Below are 16,802 nucleotides of genomic sequence, written 5' to 3'. Positions count from 1 at the left end.
CCGTGACTAACTCCTTAGTCACATTGAGCTCATTATGATGATGCATTACCGAGTGGGCCCAGAGATACCTCTCCGTCATACGGAGTGACAAATCCCAGTCTCGATCCGTGCCAACCCAACAGACACTTTCGGAGATACCCGTAGTGTACCTTTATAGTCACCCAGTTACGTTGTGACGTTTGGCACACCCAAAGTACTCTTACGGTATCCGGGAGTTGCACGATCTCATGGTCTAAGGAGAAGATACTTGACATTGGAAAAGCTCTAGCAAACGAACTACACGATCTTTGAGCTATGCTTAGGATTGGGTCTTGTCCATCACATCATTCTCCTAATGATGTGATCCCGTTATCAATGACATCCAATGTCCATAGTCAGGAAACCATGACTATCTGTTGATCAACGAGCCAGTCAACTAGAGGCTTACTAGGGACACGTTGTATTCTATGTATTCACACATGTAGTACGATTTCCGGATAACACAACTATAGCATGAACAATAGACAACTATCATGAACAAAGAAATATAATAATAACCATTTATTATTGCCTCTAGGGCATATTTCCAACATCTTACCGCCGTGCGTGAGTAATTCCATCGTAGGCTTGCTGGACGGTGATGGGTTGGATGAGATCTATCATGTAATCGAGTTAGTTTTGTTAGGGTTTGAACCCTAGTATCCACTATGTTTTGAGATTGATGTTGCTATGACTTTGCTATGCTTAATGCTTGTCACTAGGGCCCGAGTGCCATGATTTTAGATCTGAACCTATTATGTTTTCATGAATATATGTGAGTTCTTGATCCTATCTTGCAAGTCTATAGTCACCTACTATGTGTTATGATCCGGCAACCCCGAAGTGACAATAATCGGGACCACTCCCGGTGATGACCATAGTTTGAGGAGTTCATGTATTCACTATGTGCTAATGCTTTGTTCCGGTACTCTATTAAAAGGAGGCCTTAATATCCCTTAGTTTCCATTAGGACCCCGCTGCCACGGGAGGGTAGGACAAAAGATGTCATGCAAGTTCTTTTCCATAAGCACGTATGACTATATTCGGAATACATGCCTACATTACATTGATGAATTGGAGCTAGTTCTGTGCCACCCTATGTTATGATTGTTACATGATGAACCGCATCTGGCATAATTCTTCATCACCGATCCAATGCCTACGAGCTTTTTACATATTGTTCTTCGCTTATTTACTTTTCCGTTGCTACTCTTACAATCACTACAAAACACCAAAAATATTACTTTTGCTACCGTTACTTTTGTTACCGTTACCACTACTATCATATTACTTTGCTACTAAATACTTTGCTGCAGATATTAAGTTATCCAGGTGTGGTTGAATTGACAACTCAACTGCTAATACTTGAGAATATTCTTTGGCTCCCCTTGTGTCGAATCAATAAATTTGGGTTGAATACTCTACCCTCGAAAACTGTTGCGATCCCCTATACTTGTGGGTTATCAGCCCTCTTGTGGTCAAGATCGAGAGGAGCGCGCCCACCGCCGTGCTCGCCGGCCAGCAGCTGCCGTGACGAGCGCGCCTGCCAGAAGCCATGGCGTCGCTGCGGAGATCCCTCCCGTCGCCCGTCCAATGTGTGCCGCCGCGGAGCTCCCTTCCAGCGTGCGTGGCGGCTGCGGCCTCCTCCTGCCGGCGAGCTGTGCCTGCAGCTGTCGTGAGCTCTCCCGCTTAACGGCCTCTCTCTCTCTCTCTCGCTCTCCCTCTCTTTCCTGGGCACGGGGACCTGAGCCCCTGGCTATGGAGCTCGGCTGGTGGCGGCCCGTGATCCTGGCCATGGCGCAAGGATGGCGGCAGTCCATGCCCCTGGACGTGGCGGGTTGAGTCCCTGCCCCCTGGCCATGGCGCGCGGCTGGTGGCGGCCCGTGCTCCTGGGTGGCGGCTGGTCCTCCGCGCGGCGCTCCTTCCCCCGGCCGGCCCTGGCTTGGCGTGCAGCGGGTGGTGGAGCTTGGGCCTTGGTCATGAGGAGAAGGAAGAGAACAAAAGATAAGAGGAAGAAGAGGGAACTTACATGTGGGTCCCACATGTAAGTTAACGGTCAAGCAAAACGGTCGAACAAACGGATTGTTTAGGAGTGGGCCCGGTCTTCCATAAAACGGTTTAAATCGGTAGCAATGAGTGATTAGTTTTTTTTGAAACAGCCAACCCCTGACTTGGTAGTTATCAGCGAAAAACTAAAAACCGGTAGTTTTTTGAAACTCTAGCGTGTATAGTTTTATGCTATTTACTCTTTAGTTGTAGGATCATTTAGCCGGCCTCATTATTGCCATTGCATGATGTACAAAAGTGGGCATAGGTCTCAATAGTTAGTACTCCCTATGTTCATTTTTATAAGGCTTTGTAGATGTTTCAGACATTGTGCAAAACAACTCAATTTTACTTGTCTGAAACGACTTATAAAAATGAATGGAGGGAGTATAAAACTTTTATGGGTGTGGCTAGGTCTCGGTCTGGCTGAGATTTAACAAAGTCTCAGTCAAGTGGCATACCATGTAAGAAAAAAAGGCAAATCTTAAAAGAAAACTTTGCACGAATCTTAATGCATGATTTTACGTATATGTATATAGTATCGACTGAGACATGACCAAGTGACTTAGCAAGACTGAACTTTTATTCACCCGGTCACATGATTGCTACGTATTTGGTTTGTCTAGCCCGAGAGTCTAGCGGACTTGGGGGGCAAGGTCTACGAGATGATGAGGTCGACTATTGTGAAGGTGCTGCAACGGAGGTTGTTGAAGCGTCCGAAGTGAGCACTCAAGACTGAGAGTGACCCAGGAAAGAACACCGGATGAAGCTAAAATTCTATTGAATAATATGTTGACAAATGAAAATAATTGGACACTTCCTGAGCCAGCTCCTGAGCCTATTCCTAAACCAACTCCGAAGAAGAGAGGTGTTCTATTTCTCAGTCCTGAAGATATGCAAGAGGCAAAGAAATCTATGAAAGAAAAAGGTATTAAAGCTGAAGATGTTAAGAATTTACCTCCTATTGAAGAAATACATGGTCTTAATTTACCGCCTGTTGAAGAAACATATGATCTTAATCCATTACCTATTGAAGAAACTCATGGTCTTGATAACCCGACATAGGTAGTAAAGGTAAATTCTCTCTATAGATATGATAAAGCTGAAATCCCTCCTACTAAAATTGCTAGCCAATGCTTGGATGAGTTTGATAACTTTATGGTTAAGCAAGAAGATTTCAATGCTTATTTTGGTAGACAATTAAAACAAAATGCTTATATGATCGAACACTTGGGTGATTACATGGCTAATGTTAAAGGTGAACTTAAACTCATTAGTAAACATGCTTCTATGGTTACCACTCAAGTAGAACAAGTACTTAAGGCTCAAAATGATTTGCTCAATGAAATGAATAGTAAGAAAAATGATTATGCTGTTAGAGTGGCTACTAGAACTGGTAGGATGACTCAGGAACCTTTGTATCCTGAAGGCCACCCTAAGAGAATTGAGCAGGATTCTCAGAGAAATAATATTGATGCACTAGTCCTTCTAAAAAGAAGAAAAAGAAAAATGATAGGACTTTGCATGCTTCTAGTGAACCTATTGCTGAACCACCTGAGAATCCAAATGATATATCTATTTCTGATGATGAAACACAATCTGGTAATGAACATGAGCCTAATGAAAATGCTAATGATGATGTTCATGATGATGCTCAACCTAGTAATGATAATGATGTAGAAATTGAACCTGCTGTTGATCTTGATAACCCACAATCAAAGAATCAACGTTATGATAAGAGAGACTTTGTTGCTAGGAAACATGGTAAAGAAAGGGAACCATGGGTTCAGAAACCCATGCATTTTCCTCCTAAACCATCCAAGAAAAAGGATGATGAGGATTCTGAGCGCTTTGCTGAAATGATTAGACCTATCTTTTTGCGTATGCGATTAACTGATATGCTCAAAATGAATCCTTATGCTAAGTATATGAAAGATATTGTTACAAATAAGAGAAAGATACCTGAAGCTGAGATTTCCACCATGCTTGCTAATTATACTTTTAAGGGTGGAATACCTAAGAAACTAGGAGATCCAGGAGTACCCACTATACCATGCTCCATTAAAAGAAACTATGTTAAAACTGCTTTATGTGATCTTGGAGCCGGTGTTAGTGTTATGCCTCTCTCTTTATATCATAGACTTGATTTGAATAAGTTGACACCTACTGAAATATCTTTGCAAATGGCTGATAAATCAACTGCTATACCTGTCGGTATTTGTGAGGATGTGCCTGTTGTGGTTGCAAACGTTACTATTTTAACGGACTTTGTTATTCTTGATATTCCCGAGGACGATAGTATGTCTATTATTCTTGGAAGACCCTTTTTGAATACTGCAGGGGCTGTTATTGATTGCAACAAAGGCAATGTCACTTTTCATGTTAATGGTAACGAGCATACGGTACACTTTCCGAGGAAACAACCTCAAGTTCATAGTATCAATTCTATTGGAAAAATTCCATCGATTATATTTGGAGGTTTTGAATTTCCTCTTCCTACTGTCAAAAATAAATATGATATTCTTATTGTTGGGGATGTGCATATCCCCGTTGAGGTAACATAGTGTTATTCGAAATTTCTTCGGTTTCATGTTATTCGGAATGAGTTTGTTAACAAGACTTGATCAACCTTGTTAGTGGATTCATTTTGATGAGCATGAGATGGATGAAACTAGAAGGCACAACCTTCTGTACCCCCTCTCTACTTTCTGTTATTTAGTTGAAATAAAGTAAAATAGTATTTTTCTGTCTGTTTTCTGATTTATCTGTGCAATATAAAAATACCCCGAAAATAAAAGTTCTCCAAATGCCCTGAAAATGGAATATGATTTTTTTCTAGAATTTTTGAGAATATCTGGCACTGAGAACACAGCAGGAGGGGCAAGCACCTGGCCACGAGGGTGGAGGGCGCGCCCTACCCCCCTGGGCGTGCCCCCTGCCTCATGGGCCCATGGTGGCCCTCCTCCACTTATTCCTGCACCCACACACTCCTTCTTCCTCCCACAAACACCAATATCCAGCTCAAGCACGAGTTCTAGCTCATTTTGCTGCGATTTTCGATCTCCTTGCTCAAAGCACCTCTCACAAAACTGCTTGGGGAGATTGTTCCTTGGTATGTGACTCCTCCATTGGTCCAATTAGTTTTTGTTCTAGTGCTCTATTCATTGCAAATTTGTGCTGCCTAGGTGACCATGTTCTTAAGCTTGCATGTCAAATTTATATGGTTCCAAGTAGTTCTAATGCATGATATAGTCTCTAGGCACTTGTAGGAGTAGATGCTATCAATTTTATTGAGCTTGGTTCACTTTTGTTTGAAGTTACTAAAAATTTCAGAATTTTTCAGAAAATAATGAAGAGATTTTTGAGGGGCTCATCGAGCCGAAGCTCGAAGGAAAAGCAAAGTGAAAAAGCACAGAGGCCCAAATATAATTTGCCTCGCACCACGGAGGTCCGGCCATGTGAATGGCCTTCCGATGATTTTTTGAGAGAAGCTGGGATTTATGATGATTTCTATTCATTGGCTGAGAATGCTGGCCTCACCGACTTCCTCCGCGACCAACGTCATCAGTATCTCTTACTCACCAATACTTTTGTGCAAAACTTCTACTATTTTCCTAAAGAAACACCTCCTTCAGTAGAGTTTCATTTATATGATGTTGTTAAGAAGATGCCACTAGATGAATTTTGCAAGGTTTGCAAAATACCCTTTGAGGGTACCTTAGATGAACCACATCGTAAAGATGTGGACGGGTTTATTGACACCATTACTGTGGGGGAAACCAGGAAGGTTTCCGATGCAAGAATCACTAGCATACATTTTCCTGTTTTACGCTACTTTGCCATATTTGCTAGTCGTTGCTTGATTGGTCGCGGAAACTGTGGAAACCTTAGTGTTCCTGATATTATCATTTTGTTCCATGGTTTATTTTCCGATAACACTGTTAGTATGGGCGGTATTATTGCTAAACGGTTAAGTTTGAACCGTACTAAGGGTCCCATCTTTTAAGGTATTTATGCTTCACGACTTGCTGCACATTATAACATACCTATTAGGCTCTATGAGAAAGAAGAAAAATTGCTGCCCAATGCTTATTTAGATTATAAGAGTATGGTAGCGCATGACTTTATTGTTAAGAACAAGGAAGGGGAGCTTAAATACAAATTGTTCTTTGATAAACATCACCCCGAGACTATTACCTTGCCTGCTCCTTCCTTGTTTAATTTATCTGAAGGTCCATATCTTGTTCCGTGGGTGGCCATTTACGCTTACCGGAACCCTACACCAGCCCCAGAGCCGGAACCGCAATTTGAGCCTCCACGAAAGTCTGATTACTTTTGGGATCCGGAGATGACTGCCAGCCAGTGGCAGTCAGAGTCCTCCGCAGCTCAGTACGACCCTGGCTACAACTATGGATATCCGCCAGGCCATCCGTGGCAATAAACCAACTTAGGCCAAAAGCCTAAGCTTGGGGGAGTACGTATCTCTCACCGACTTTACATTTATGTTCACACACTCATTGCTAGATGTCGGTGCTCATACTCTTTCACTGTAATATCCATGCTAGTTTATTTTTTTTCTTTTTCCTGCTTTGTCCTTGTGTGTTTAATAAACCTTAAGAAAAACCAAAAAAAATTAGTGTAATTTTTAGTTAGTTTACTTTTCTTGCTGTAGTAGTAATAATCAAAAAAGAAAACCCAAAAAGATTTCCCGTTCTTCTTTTGCTTGTTGGGAGCTTTCCCGTGTAAATAGTTTTATTTCTTTTCTTTTCTTTGGGGGTCGATAGGGGAAGACCATGATTAAATTGTTGAAGTGGCTCTTATATGCATTATTGTTGATTTAACCAAGAGCCCATATTGCCTTGTCTTCTCCTGTTTATTGAATGCTCGCAGATTCCAGCTTAGTCCAATGCACGTGCACTCTTATTATTATTCACATCGTTCGGTCATGCAAGTGAAAGGCAATTATGACGATATATGAGGGACTGACTGAGATGAGAAAAGCTGGTATGAACTCGACCTCTCTTGTTTTTGTAAATATGATGAGTTCATCGTTCTTGATTCAGCCTATTATGAATAAACATGTTTGGAATGACAATTAGAGATCATAGTTGCTCGTGCCATGCTTGATTAGCTATGAGTTATAATGGTTTACCTTGCATGCCAACATGCTATTAAAATGGTTGTGATGTGGTATAGTGGAGTGGTATCCTCCTTTGAATGATTTAAGTGACTTGACTTGGCACATGTTCACACATGTAGTTGAAACAAAATCAACATAGCCTTCACTATATTTATGTTCATGGTGGATTATATCCTACTCATGCTTGCACTCAATGTTTATTCATTTTAATGCATGTTCATGACTGTTGTCGCTCTCTAGTTGGTCGCTTCCCAGTCTTTTGCTAGCCTTCACTTGTACTAAGCGGGAATACTGCTTGTGCATCCAATCCCTTAAACCCCAAAGTTATTCCAAACGAGTCCACTATACCTTCCTATATGCGGTATCTACCTGCCGTTCCAAGTAAATTTGTATGTGCCAAACTCTAAACCTTCAAACGAAATTCTGTTTTGTATGCTCGAATAGCTCATGTATCAACTAGGGCTATCCGTATCTTCCATGCTAGGCGGGTTATTCTCAAGAGAAGTGGACTCCGCTCCTCACTCACGAGAAAATGGCTGGTCACCGGGATGCCCAGTCCCATGCTTTATGCAAACTAAATCAAAATAATTGCAAACAAAACTCCCCCTGGGACTGTTGCTAGTTGGAGGCACTCGTTGTTTCGAGCAAGCCATGGATTGATGCTTGTTGGTGGAGGGGGAGTATAAACTTTACCATTCTGTTTGGGAACCACCTATAATGTTTGTAGCATGGAAGATATAGCCATCTCTTGGTTGTTATGTTGACAATGAAAGTATGCCGCTCAAAATATTATTTATCTCTATTTCAAACCGAGCTCTGGCACCTCTACAAATCCCTGCTTCCCTCTGCGAAGGGCCTATCTATTTACTTTTACGTTGAGTCATCACCCTCTTATTAAAAAGCACTAGCTGGAGAGCGCAGCTGTCATTTGCATTCATTACTATTAATTTATATTGGGTATGACTATGATTGGATCTCTTTTACCATGAATTACAATGTCTAGTCAGTCCTTGATCTTTAAAGGTGCTTTGCATTTATGTTTTGCGGTCTCAGAAAGGGCTAGCGAGATACCATCTTGTTATATCATATTATGATTGTTTTGAGAAAGTGTTGTCATCCGAGATTTATTATTATGGCTCACTAGTTGATTATGCCATTGATATGAGTAAACATGAGACCTAAGAGTTATTATGAATGTGGTTAGTCATAATGTTTGCTGAAAACTTGAATGCTGGCTTTACATATTTACAACAACAAGAGCAAACAGAGTTTGTAAAAGCTTTTCTTTATCACTTTCAGTTTATCAACTGAATTGCTTGAGGACAAGCAAAGGTTTAAGCTTGGGGGAGTTGATACGTCTCCGTCGTATCTACTTTTCCAAACACTTTTGCCCTTGTTTTGGACTCTAACTTGCATGATTTGAATGGAACTAACCCAGACTGACGCTGTTTTCAGCAGACTTTCCATGGTGTTATTTATGTGCAGAAACAAAAGTTCTCGGAATGACCTGAAACTCCACGGAACATCTATTTGGAAAATAAGAAAAATACCGGAAGAAAAATCCACGTCAGGGCCCACACCCTGTCTACGAGGGTGGAGGGCGCGCCTGCCCCCCTAGGGCGCGCCCCCTACCTCGTGGGCCCCCTGACGCTCCACCGACCTCAACTCCAACTCCATATATTCACTTTCGGGGAGAAAAAAATCAGAGAGAAGGATTCATCGTGTTTTACGATACGGAGCCGCCGCCAAGCCCTAAAACCTCTCGGGAGGGCTGATCTGGAGTCCGTTCGGGGCTCCGGAGAGGGGATTCGTCGCCATCGTCATCATCAACCATCCTCCATCACCAATTTCATGATGCTCACCGCCGTGCGTGAGTAATTCCATCGTAGGCTTGCTGGACGGTGATGGGTTGGATGAGATCTATCATGTAATCGAGTTAGTTTTGTTAGGGTTTGAACCCTAGTATCCACTATGTTCTGAGATTGATGTTGCTATGACTTTGCTATGCTTAATGCTTGTCACTAGGGCCCGAGTGCCATGATTTCAGATCTGAACCTATTATGTTTTCATGAATATATGTGAGTTCTTGATCCTATGTTGCAAGTCTATAGTCACCTACTATGTGTTATGATCCGGCAACCCCGAAGTGACAATAATCGGGACCACTCCCGGTGATGACCATAGTTTGAGGAGTTCATGTATTCACTATGTGCTAATGCTTTGTTCCGGTACTCTATTAAAGGGAGGCCTGAATATCCCTTAGTTTCCATTAGGACCCCGCTGCCACGGGAGGGTAGGACAAAAGATGTCATGCAAGTTCTTTTCCATAAGCACGTATGACTATATTCGGAATACATGCCTACATTATATTGATGAATTGGAGCTAGTTCTGTGTCATCCTATGTTATGATTGTTACATGATGAACCGCATCCGGCATAATTCTCCATCACCGATCCAACGCCTACGAGCTTTTTACATATTGTTCTTCGCTTATTTACTTTTCCGTTGCTACTGTTACAATCACTACAAAACACCAAAAATATTACTTTTGCTACCGTTACTTTTGTTACCGTTACCACTACTATCATATTACTTTGCTACTAAATACTTTGCTGCAGATATTAAGTTATCCAGGTGTGGTTGAATTGACAACTCAAATGCTAATGCTTGAGAATATTCTTTGGCTCCCCTTGTGTCGAATCAATAAATTTGGGTTGAATACTCTACCGTCGAAAACTGTTGCGATCCCCTATACTTGTGGGTTATCAGCCCCCTTATGCTCAAGATCGAGAGCAACGCGCCCACCGCCGTGCTCGCCGGCCAGCAGCCGCCGTGACGAGCGCGCCTGCCAGAAGCCATGGCGTCGCTGCGGAGATCCCTCCCGTCGCCCGTCCAATGTGTGCCGCAGCGGAGCTCCCTTCCAGCGTGCGTGGCGGCTGCGGCCTCCTCCTGCCGGCGAGCTGCGCCTACAGCTGTCGTGAGCTCTCCCGCTTAACGGCCTCTCTCTCGCTCTCCCTCTCTTTCCTGGGCACAGGGACCCGAGCCCCTGGCTATGGAGCTCGGCTGGTGGCGGCCCGTGATCCTGGCCATAGCGCAAGGATGGCGGCAGTCCATGCCCCTGGACGTGGCGGGCTGAGTCCCTGCCCCCTGGCCATGGCGTGCGGCTGGTGGCGGCCCGTGCTCCTGGGTGGCGGCTGGTCCTCCGCGCGGCGCTCCTTCCCCCGGCCGGCCCTGGCTTGGCGTGCAGCGGGTGGTGGAGCTTGGGCCTTGGTCATGAGGAGAAGGAAGAACAAAAGATAGGGAACTTACATGTGGGTCCCACATGTAAGTTAACGGTCAAGCAAAACGGTCGAACAAACGGATTGTTTAGGAGTGGTCCCGGTCTTCCATAAAACGGTTTAAATCGGTAGCAATGAGTGATTAGTTTTTTTTTTTGAAACAGCCAACCCCTGACTTGGTAGTTATCAGCGAAAAACTAAAAACCGGTAGTTTTTTGAAACTCTAGCGTGTAAAGTAGTAGTTTTATGCTATTTACTCTTTAGTTGTAGGATCATTTAGCCAGCCTCATTATTGCCATTGCATGATGTACAAAAGTGGGCATAGGTCTCAATAGTTAGTACTCCCTATGTTCATTTTTATAAGGCTTTGTAGATGTTTCAGACATTGTGCAAAACAACTCAATTTTACTTGTCTGAAACGACCTATAAAAATGAACGGAGGGAGTATAAAACTTTTATGGGTGTGGCTAGGTCTCGGTCTGACTGAGATTTAACAAAGTCTCAATCAAGTGGCATACCATGTAAGAAAAAAAAGGCAAATCTTAAAAGAAAACTTTGCACGAATCTTAATGCATGATTTTACGTATATGTATATAGTATCGACTGAGACATGACCAAGTGACTTAGCAAGACTGAACTTTTATTCATCCGGTCACATGATTGCTACGTATTTGGTTTGTCTAGCCCGAGAGTCTAGCGGACTTGGGGGGCAAGGTCTACGAGATGATGAGGTCGACTATTGTGAAGGTGCTGCAACGGAGGTTGTTGAAGCGTCCGAAGTGAGCACTCAAGATTGAGAGTGACCCATGCAGAGATTAGTTAGCGCTGTAGGCATTTTTCCAGGCCTCTTCTCGCACCACACTCAACCATAAATAACTATTAAATAAATATAACGTGGTGAAGTGAGCGTGGGGGTGGGGGGCATATGAACCTGTCCATCCCATAATCAGTAGCGGAGCCAGCTCGGCTGGTGAGCCGGGGCAAAGTCCATGACGCTCCTGCCTGCCGGTTGTGTGCCCCTGCAAAATGATGTTTGGCTCTCCATTAACTACTAATGGTCAAAGGAGAATGCATGGCACAGCCCGGGCAATTGCACCGGCTAGCTGGGAGGTGGCTCCGCCATTGCCCATAATTGTGTTAACGTTATGTTCTACAAATTACATTTTTAAAATTTGTAGGGCGGCGGCCTTCAAATCGACTCACAGGCGAATCAAAGGGCAATGGTGTGTGTCCTCCGTTCACCAACGTGAACCCCAACACATACGAGTTTTTTTTCCGAAAATATCGAATCTATTATAAATATTCGTCTGAAGTACAAAGCAGGTACGAGTTTCAGGCGTGTTCACCCTCTGTTTGCACCATGGCGTCGAGGTCCACGCCGCCTGACGTCTCGTCGGCCTCTAGGTTCTCAAACGCACGCAACTTTTGGATGCCGACTTTCGACACGTATTAGTGTCGCTGCGAAGACAATAAGGGGAAGGGCAAAGCGAAGAAGTGGTGTACTACTATATGTTTAATTATATATTTATGGATAGATATTGCTTTGATTTACGTTGCATGAATTATATGAATATGGGACTGAGATATGAGGGGGGCAACTTAGGGGGCGGACAAATAGGGGCCAAGCCCCTCCTATCCGCGCGTTCACGGACATATAAGGGTAAAATTACTGCAATCTGATTGAAGATTCTCTTATATTCTTCCCGCTTTCTATGCCTCTTGTGTAACTAGATGATGCCCCGGGCGTTGTTGTGGGAACATTGATAAAAGCGATGCATAAATAGGCGCTAAAAACCAAAACTATTGCAAAAAACAAAAAAGATTTCGCTCTGTTTATATTTTGAAATAATAAAGCATATAAAAAAAATGTTGTATAAAAAGAGAAAATTATTAGGTTGAAGTCAACGGGGTGCCTACATAACAAAAACTTGTAACATGACCTAAATATATTTGCTCCAAGCGTCCCAACGTATAAACCATATATACCCACACAAATATTAGTGAAACAAATTGACATGCATGATTGCTGAGGTGGCATGGTTGCACATAGGAATGAAAATGGAGCCGAAATTTTTGGCTTTTTTGGCGGAAAAATGAAAATGAATAGGGAAAATGGAAGTGAAAAGGAAATTTTGCAAAACGGAACAGATTTTTTGTGTGTGCGGAAATGATACGATATTTTCTGGTGGAACAGGTGCAGAAACAAAATTTCATGTTTCCGCTAATACGAAAAATCTCTGTTTTTAGTATGAGCACATGGCCATTTTGTAGCCCAACAAACACACAATTAAACCCTACACACGATGAGCAGAATAGCCCAGATGGCCCAAATTCTACAGCACTACTACTACATCGAGCATGGTAGCACGCAAGCGGAACCCCTAACCCCTAATCGAGCACGCTGCCATCACTGACATATCCTATTATATAGCCATGATATATCACAATATTTAGTAATCATCTTATCATTGAACAACTTTGTTAGTTTCCTTGTTTTTTTTATCTATTCTTCAAGGGGTCTTTAGTTCCTGTGAACAGTCCGCTTTCATCTCTGTGTCCGTGCCGTATTTGCTCCATTTTGTTTTAGGTAGTGTTCGCTTATGTATTGTTTCTGGGGGGTTTGTATTCGTTTCCGTAAAAAAAACAGATGTGGCAGCACCTAGTTTTGTCCGTTTCCGTTTCGTTTTCACCCCTAGTTGCATGGATGGGCTAGCGCACAAAATATAACTTATGACCACATGCATGACTTAATGACATGGTTGCATGAAGAGGAAAAATAGGTAGCTGTGTTTAAAAAAAAGGAAAAATAGGTAGTTGGTTGTGGCTATTTAAGAATAAAGGATTAACTCTGCTCACTACTTTTAAATTTAATAAAATGGTTCAGCCCGGCATTTTGCCCGCCGTAGACCCCTCAAATAGTTAGAAAACAATATATGTTTGGAATGTGGATGGTGACATGCAACGGCAGGCGACGAGACATGATGTGTGATGCGAGGATGTGCGAGAGCGGATAGAAGGGATCAGAGGCTAGCACTCCCGGGTGCCACACACCCCCTATATGAATATATCATTAAAAACACTAGATCATAAAGGCGCGCGTTGCCGCGCTAGTCCATCTTAACAAAGGGGGGTATAAATACTTAGGAATACGATCGTTGTAATGTTGTTTAAAGTGAATACATGCATACATAGTGTTAAATTTAAATGCTCCAATAGAGAGCATAATATCGCTAAGCATGTATAGACACACGAACAGATTCACGAAGCACAACGCAGCAAAGTATGACAAGGCATTGAAGAATCCAAAATGTTTGGTATATGTCACGACATCAAATATCAACCTGTCTAACACAATGGTGAGGAGGATGTCGGTATATTATTAATAAAATAAAAATACAATAACATAAATGAGTAATTGTATTGTACCTTTGAGTTGTATGGATATAATATGTGTAATCGATGAAGTATTTTGAGATTATTTTGGATAAACATGTGTGCTCTGTATATGTGCACGCTGTAGTAAGCCCTTACCACTACTAAATATATTTGGTTCTTGCATCATTATTGAGGATATAACATCTTAATGTAGTCAAATAGATTATATTAGTCACATAAATGTAAGAAACAAAATCCTCATCGTATATCATATTCCAGTGTTGCTGAAGTGCAGATGAAAACGAGATGATACCAATTTATTTGTGCTAGAAATCTACATTTGCATCAGTGGGTTAATCATTCCACTATAACTTTTATTTCGATCAGCTCCAGTCGTTGGAGGTTTCATTCAGTAGGTGGAACCTGAAGTTATTTAGTCATTGGTGTTCAACTTGTTCAGCCGGATCCTACAACATAGCTCGTTGTTAGTTAAATATAAGGATCTTTAATCTTGAAAATCATGTAACGGAGTGTGATGATCCTCAGCCATTGAGAGAAGCACATGTTGTGCACCAAATAACAAGAATAAATGATTGGGAATTCATAGCTGCAGAACAAGAAGAAAACGATGAAATTGCTGAACATCAAAGCAGTTCCACGAAAATAGAAGCTAAAATAACATTTGGTTTGGTTCACGATGGGACTGCACTGAACAACATCGCGGCAGTGGAAGTTGACCGTGCTATGTTGTCCTCGGCCTTTTACTTTCAGGGGAGCATGAAGAGCATGACGGAGTAGTGATTGGGGATGGCAGGGCTCATGCAACATCACTGAATCATTTATACTTGGGCTGCTGCTTGTCAAATTTGAGGGGACGTTCCAGCAGCCCATCCGGCCCGGCATGCATTTCCAACCCAATCAACCGTAACAAGTCTAGGTAAGTCAGCGGAGTAGCAGCCCACGAAACACCGGATGTGAGGCTGGAGATAGACCCATCAATAATCGAACGGCTAAGGATGTTAAGACGCTGTGAGCAGCCGTAGCTCGTCCCGTTATACTGTTTCTTAATAGCAGGAAATCCTACCAATACCGCATCCATCCATTCCCCGTGAAACTGAACACGAATGTACAATTGACATCCAGGTTTGCTATCCTAAAATTTTAGGGTTTTTTATAAATTTCTTGATATTTTTTAATGCTATATTTATATAGGGGTGTGTGGCATCCAGAGGCACAAATCCGGGGAATTTGATTTCTTGCCATGATTTACTTTGGAGTTTGACGATTTGCCACTCCTTATTTCGTAATTGCTTTTTTGCCATTCCTTACTTGGGACTTGGAAGATTTGCCCCTGCGCACGGATAAACCCGAGATTGCCCCTGCTCCTACCCCATTGACTACTCACGGGTCACGACACTAATTCCACAGATAACCCCCGCAAAAAAAAAAAAATTCCACAGATAAGAGACGACGGCGGCGACTACATCACGGGGCCTCTGCTCCTTCTCCGTCGACGGCACGTTGCTCCATGGCTGACCTCCTACCCATCCTCCCCAAATCCCTTCGACCCACCCTGCTGCCTCCCGATCGACGAGTACAGGAAACGGGAGAGGAGCTCGCTCCCCATCTCCCTCACCCGCCTGCGTGCCGCATCCACCAGTTTTCTCGTCGCCAGCGGCGCCTGAGGCGGGGTGAGGTAGCAAGTTCGATCCCCGACGCGCGACCCCGTCGGGAGCGAGGCGAGCCACCGGGTGGAGGCCTGGAGCGGCGCCCTAGGCCCTCCCCATGGTGCGTCCCGCCCGGCATCTGGTATTCCGACGGCGCAGCCGACGGCCTAGAGGAGAGCGACGCGAGGAGGAGGAGAGCAGCCGGCCATCAGAGAGGGCGGCGGCGGTAGTGAATGGGTTCATCCTGTCCTGGTTTGATTTCAATCGATGAATCGGGGTGCACTGCTCCTGCGAGGTAAAAGCACCCCAGTATCCTGACTTACACAGAATGTGATGTTTTAGTCCTAAACTTGCAAAGTGCAACTCCATCATACCCCAACTTGCAGTAGATATGATGATTTAGTCCCTGGCCTATCATAGCTCGACAGATGGCTGGATCGGTCGTCGCCCGCACTTTTGCAAATAACACCCTGCAGTCTTCTCTAATTAACCCGCAGTACAACCTTTTCGGGAGGGAGCATGGAGGTGGTAAATACCGAAATGGATGTGTGGAAAATGAGCCCACAGATGCATGCAGACGATCGGTGATAAATACACAAAGTATTGAACAAATCAAAGATCGAACCCGGTCCGATCAAAATGTGTGTTGAGAAATAGAGAAGATGAAGTTAATTACATTCTTGGCAGCTGCGCTGAAAGCCTCCCTGTGGGTGATGTCCGGATTGTTGGCCTTGATACGCTGAATCTCGTCTCTGCATACGTACATAGGAAATCATGCATCATGCATACGAATTTTGCCAGAGAGAAGATTCAAGCTAAAACGGGGACTAGAATGAACCACTGATCACTCACTTGATGAATCAGTTGTATGCCGAGGGAACTCTCTCTTCTCTGGATCTGCAGAAAATCACGGCAAGCAGCATAAAATTAAGGACATAAACTTGGCAGCTCCAGCACGGATCAAGGAGAAAAATCAGACAAGTGCAACCTGTTGGCCGTTTGGTACTCCTACAATCATATATATACGGAACCTACAGAACTGATTATGTTTCTCATTCCTAATGCCCTCTGCATTTATTTAGTTTAGTTCTCCTATGCCTATAGTATCACACACTGTGCATATGTTAACGTTGGAGTTTGGGGAAGAAATTCCTCGACGGACAAAAGGTACTATTGGGCCTGGGAGCAAATTATTCAACAGGTCTCTTCCACTCGAAAACTCCATTGACCGCCCAGAAAGAATCCTTAAAAGAGAGACAGAATGCATAAAGAGGGAG

Source organism: Triticum aestivum, chromosome 5D, assembly GCF_018294505.1.
Source record: "Triticum aestivum cultivar Chinese Spring chromosome 5D, IWGSC CS RefSeq v2.1, whole genome shotgun sequence".
NCBI lineage: Eukaryota > Viridiplantae > Streptophyta > Magnoliopsida > Poales > Poaceae > Triticum > Triticum aestivum.
The sequence above is the reverse complement of the archived record's forward strand: the minus strand, read 5'-3'. Positions refer to the sequence as shown.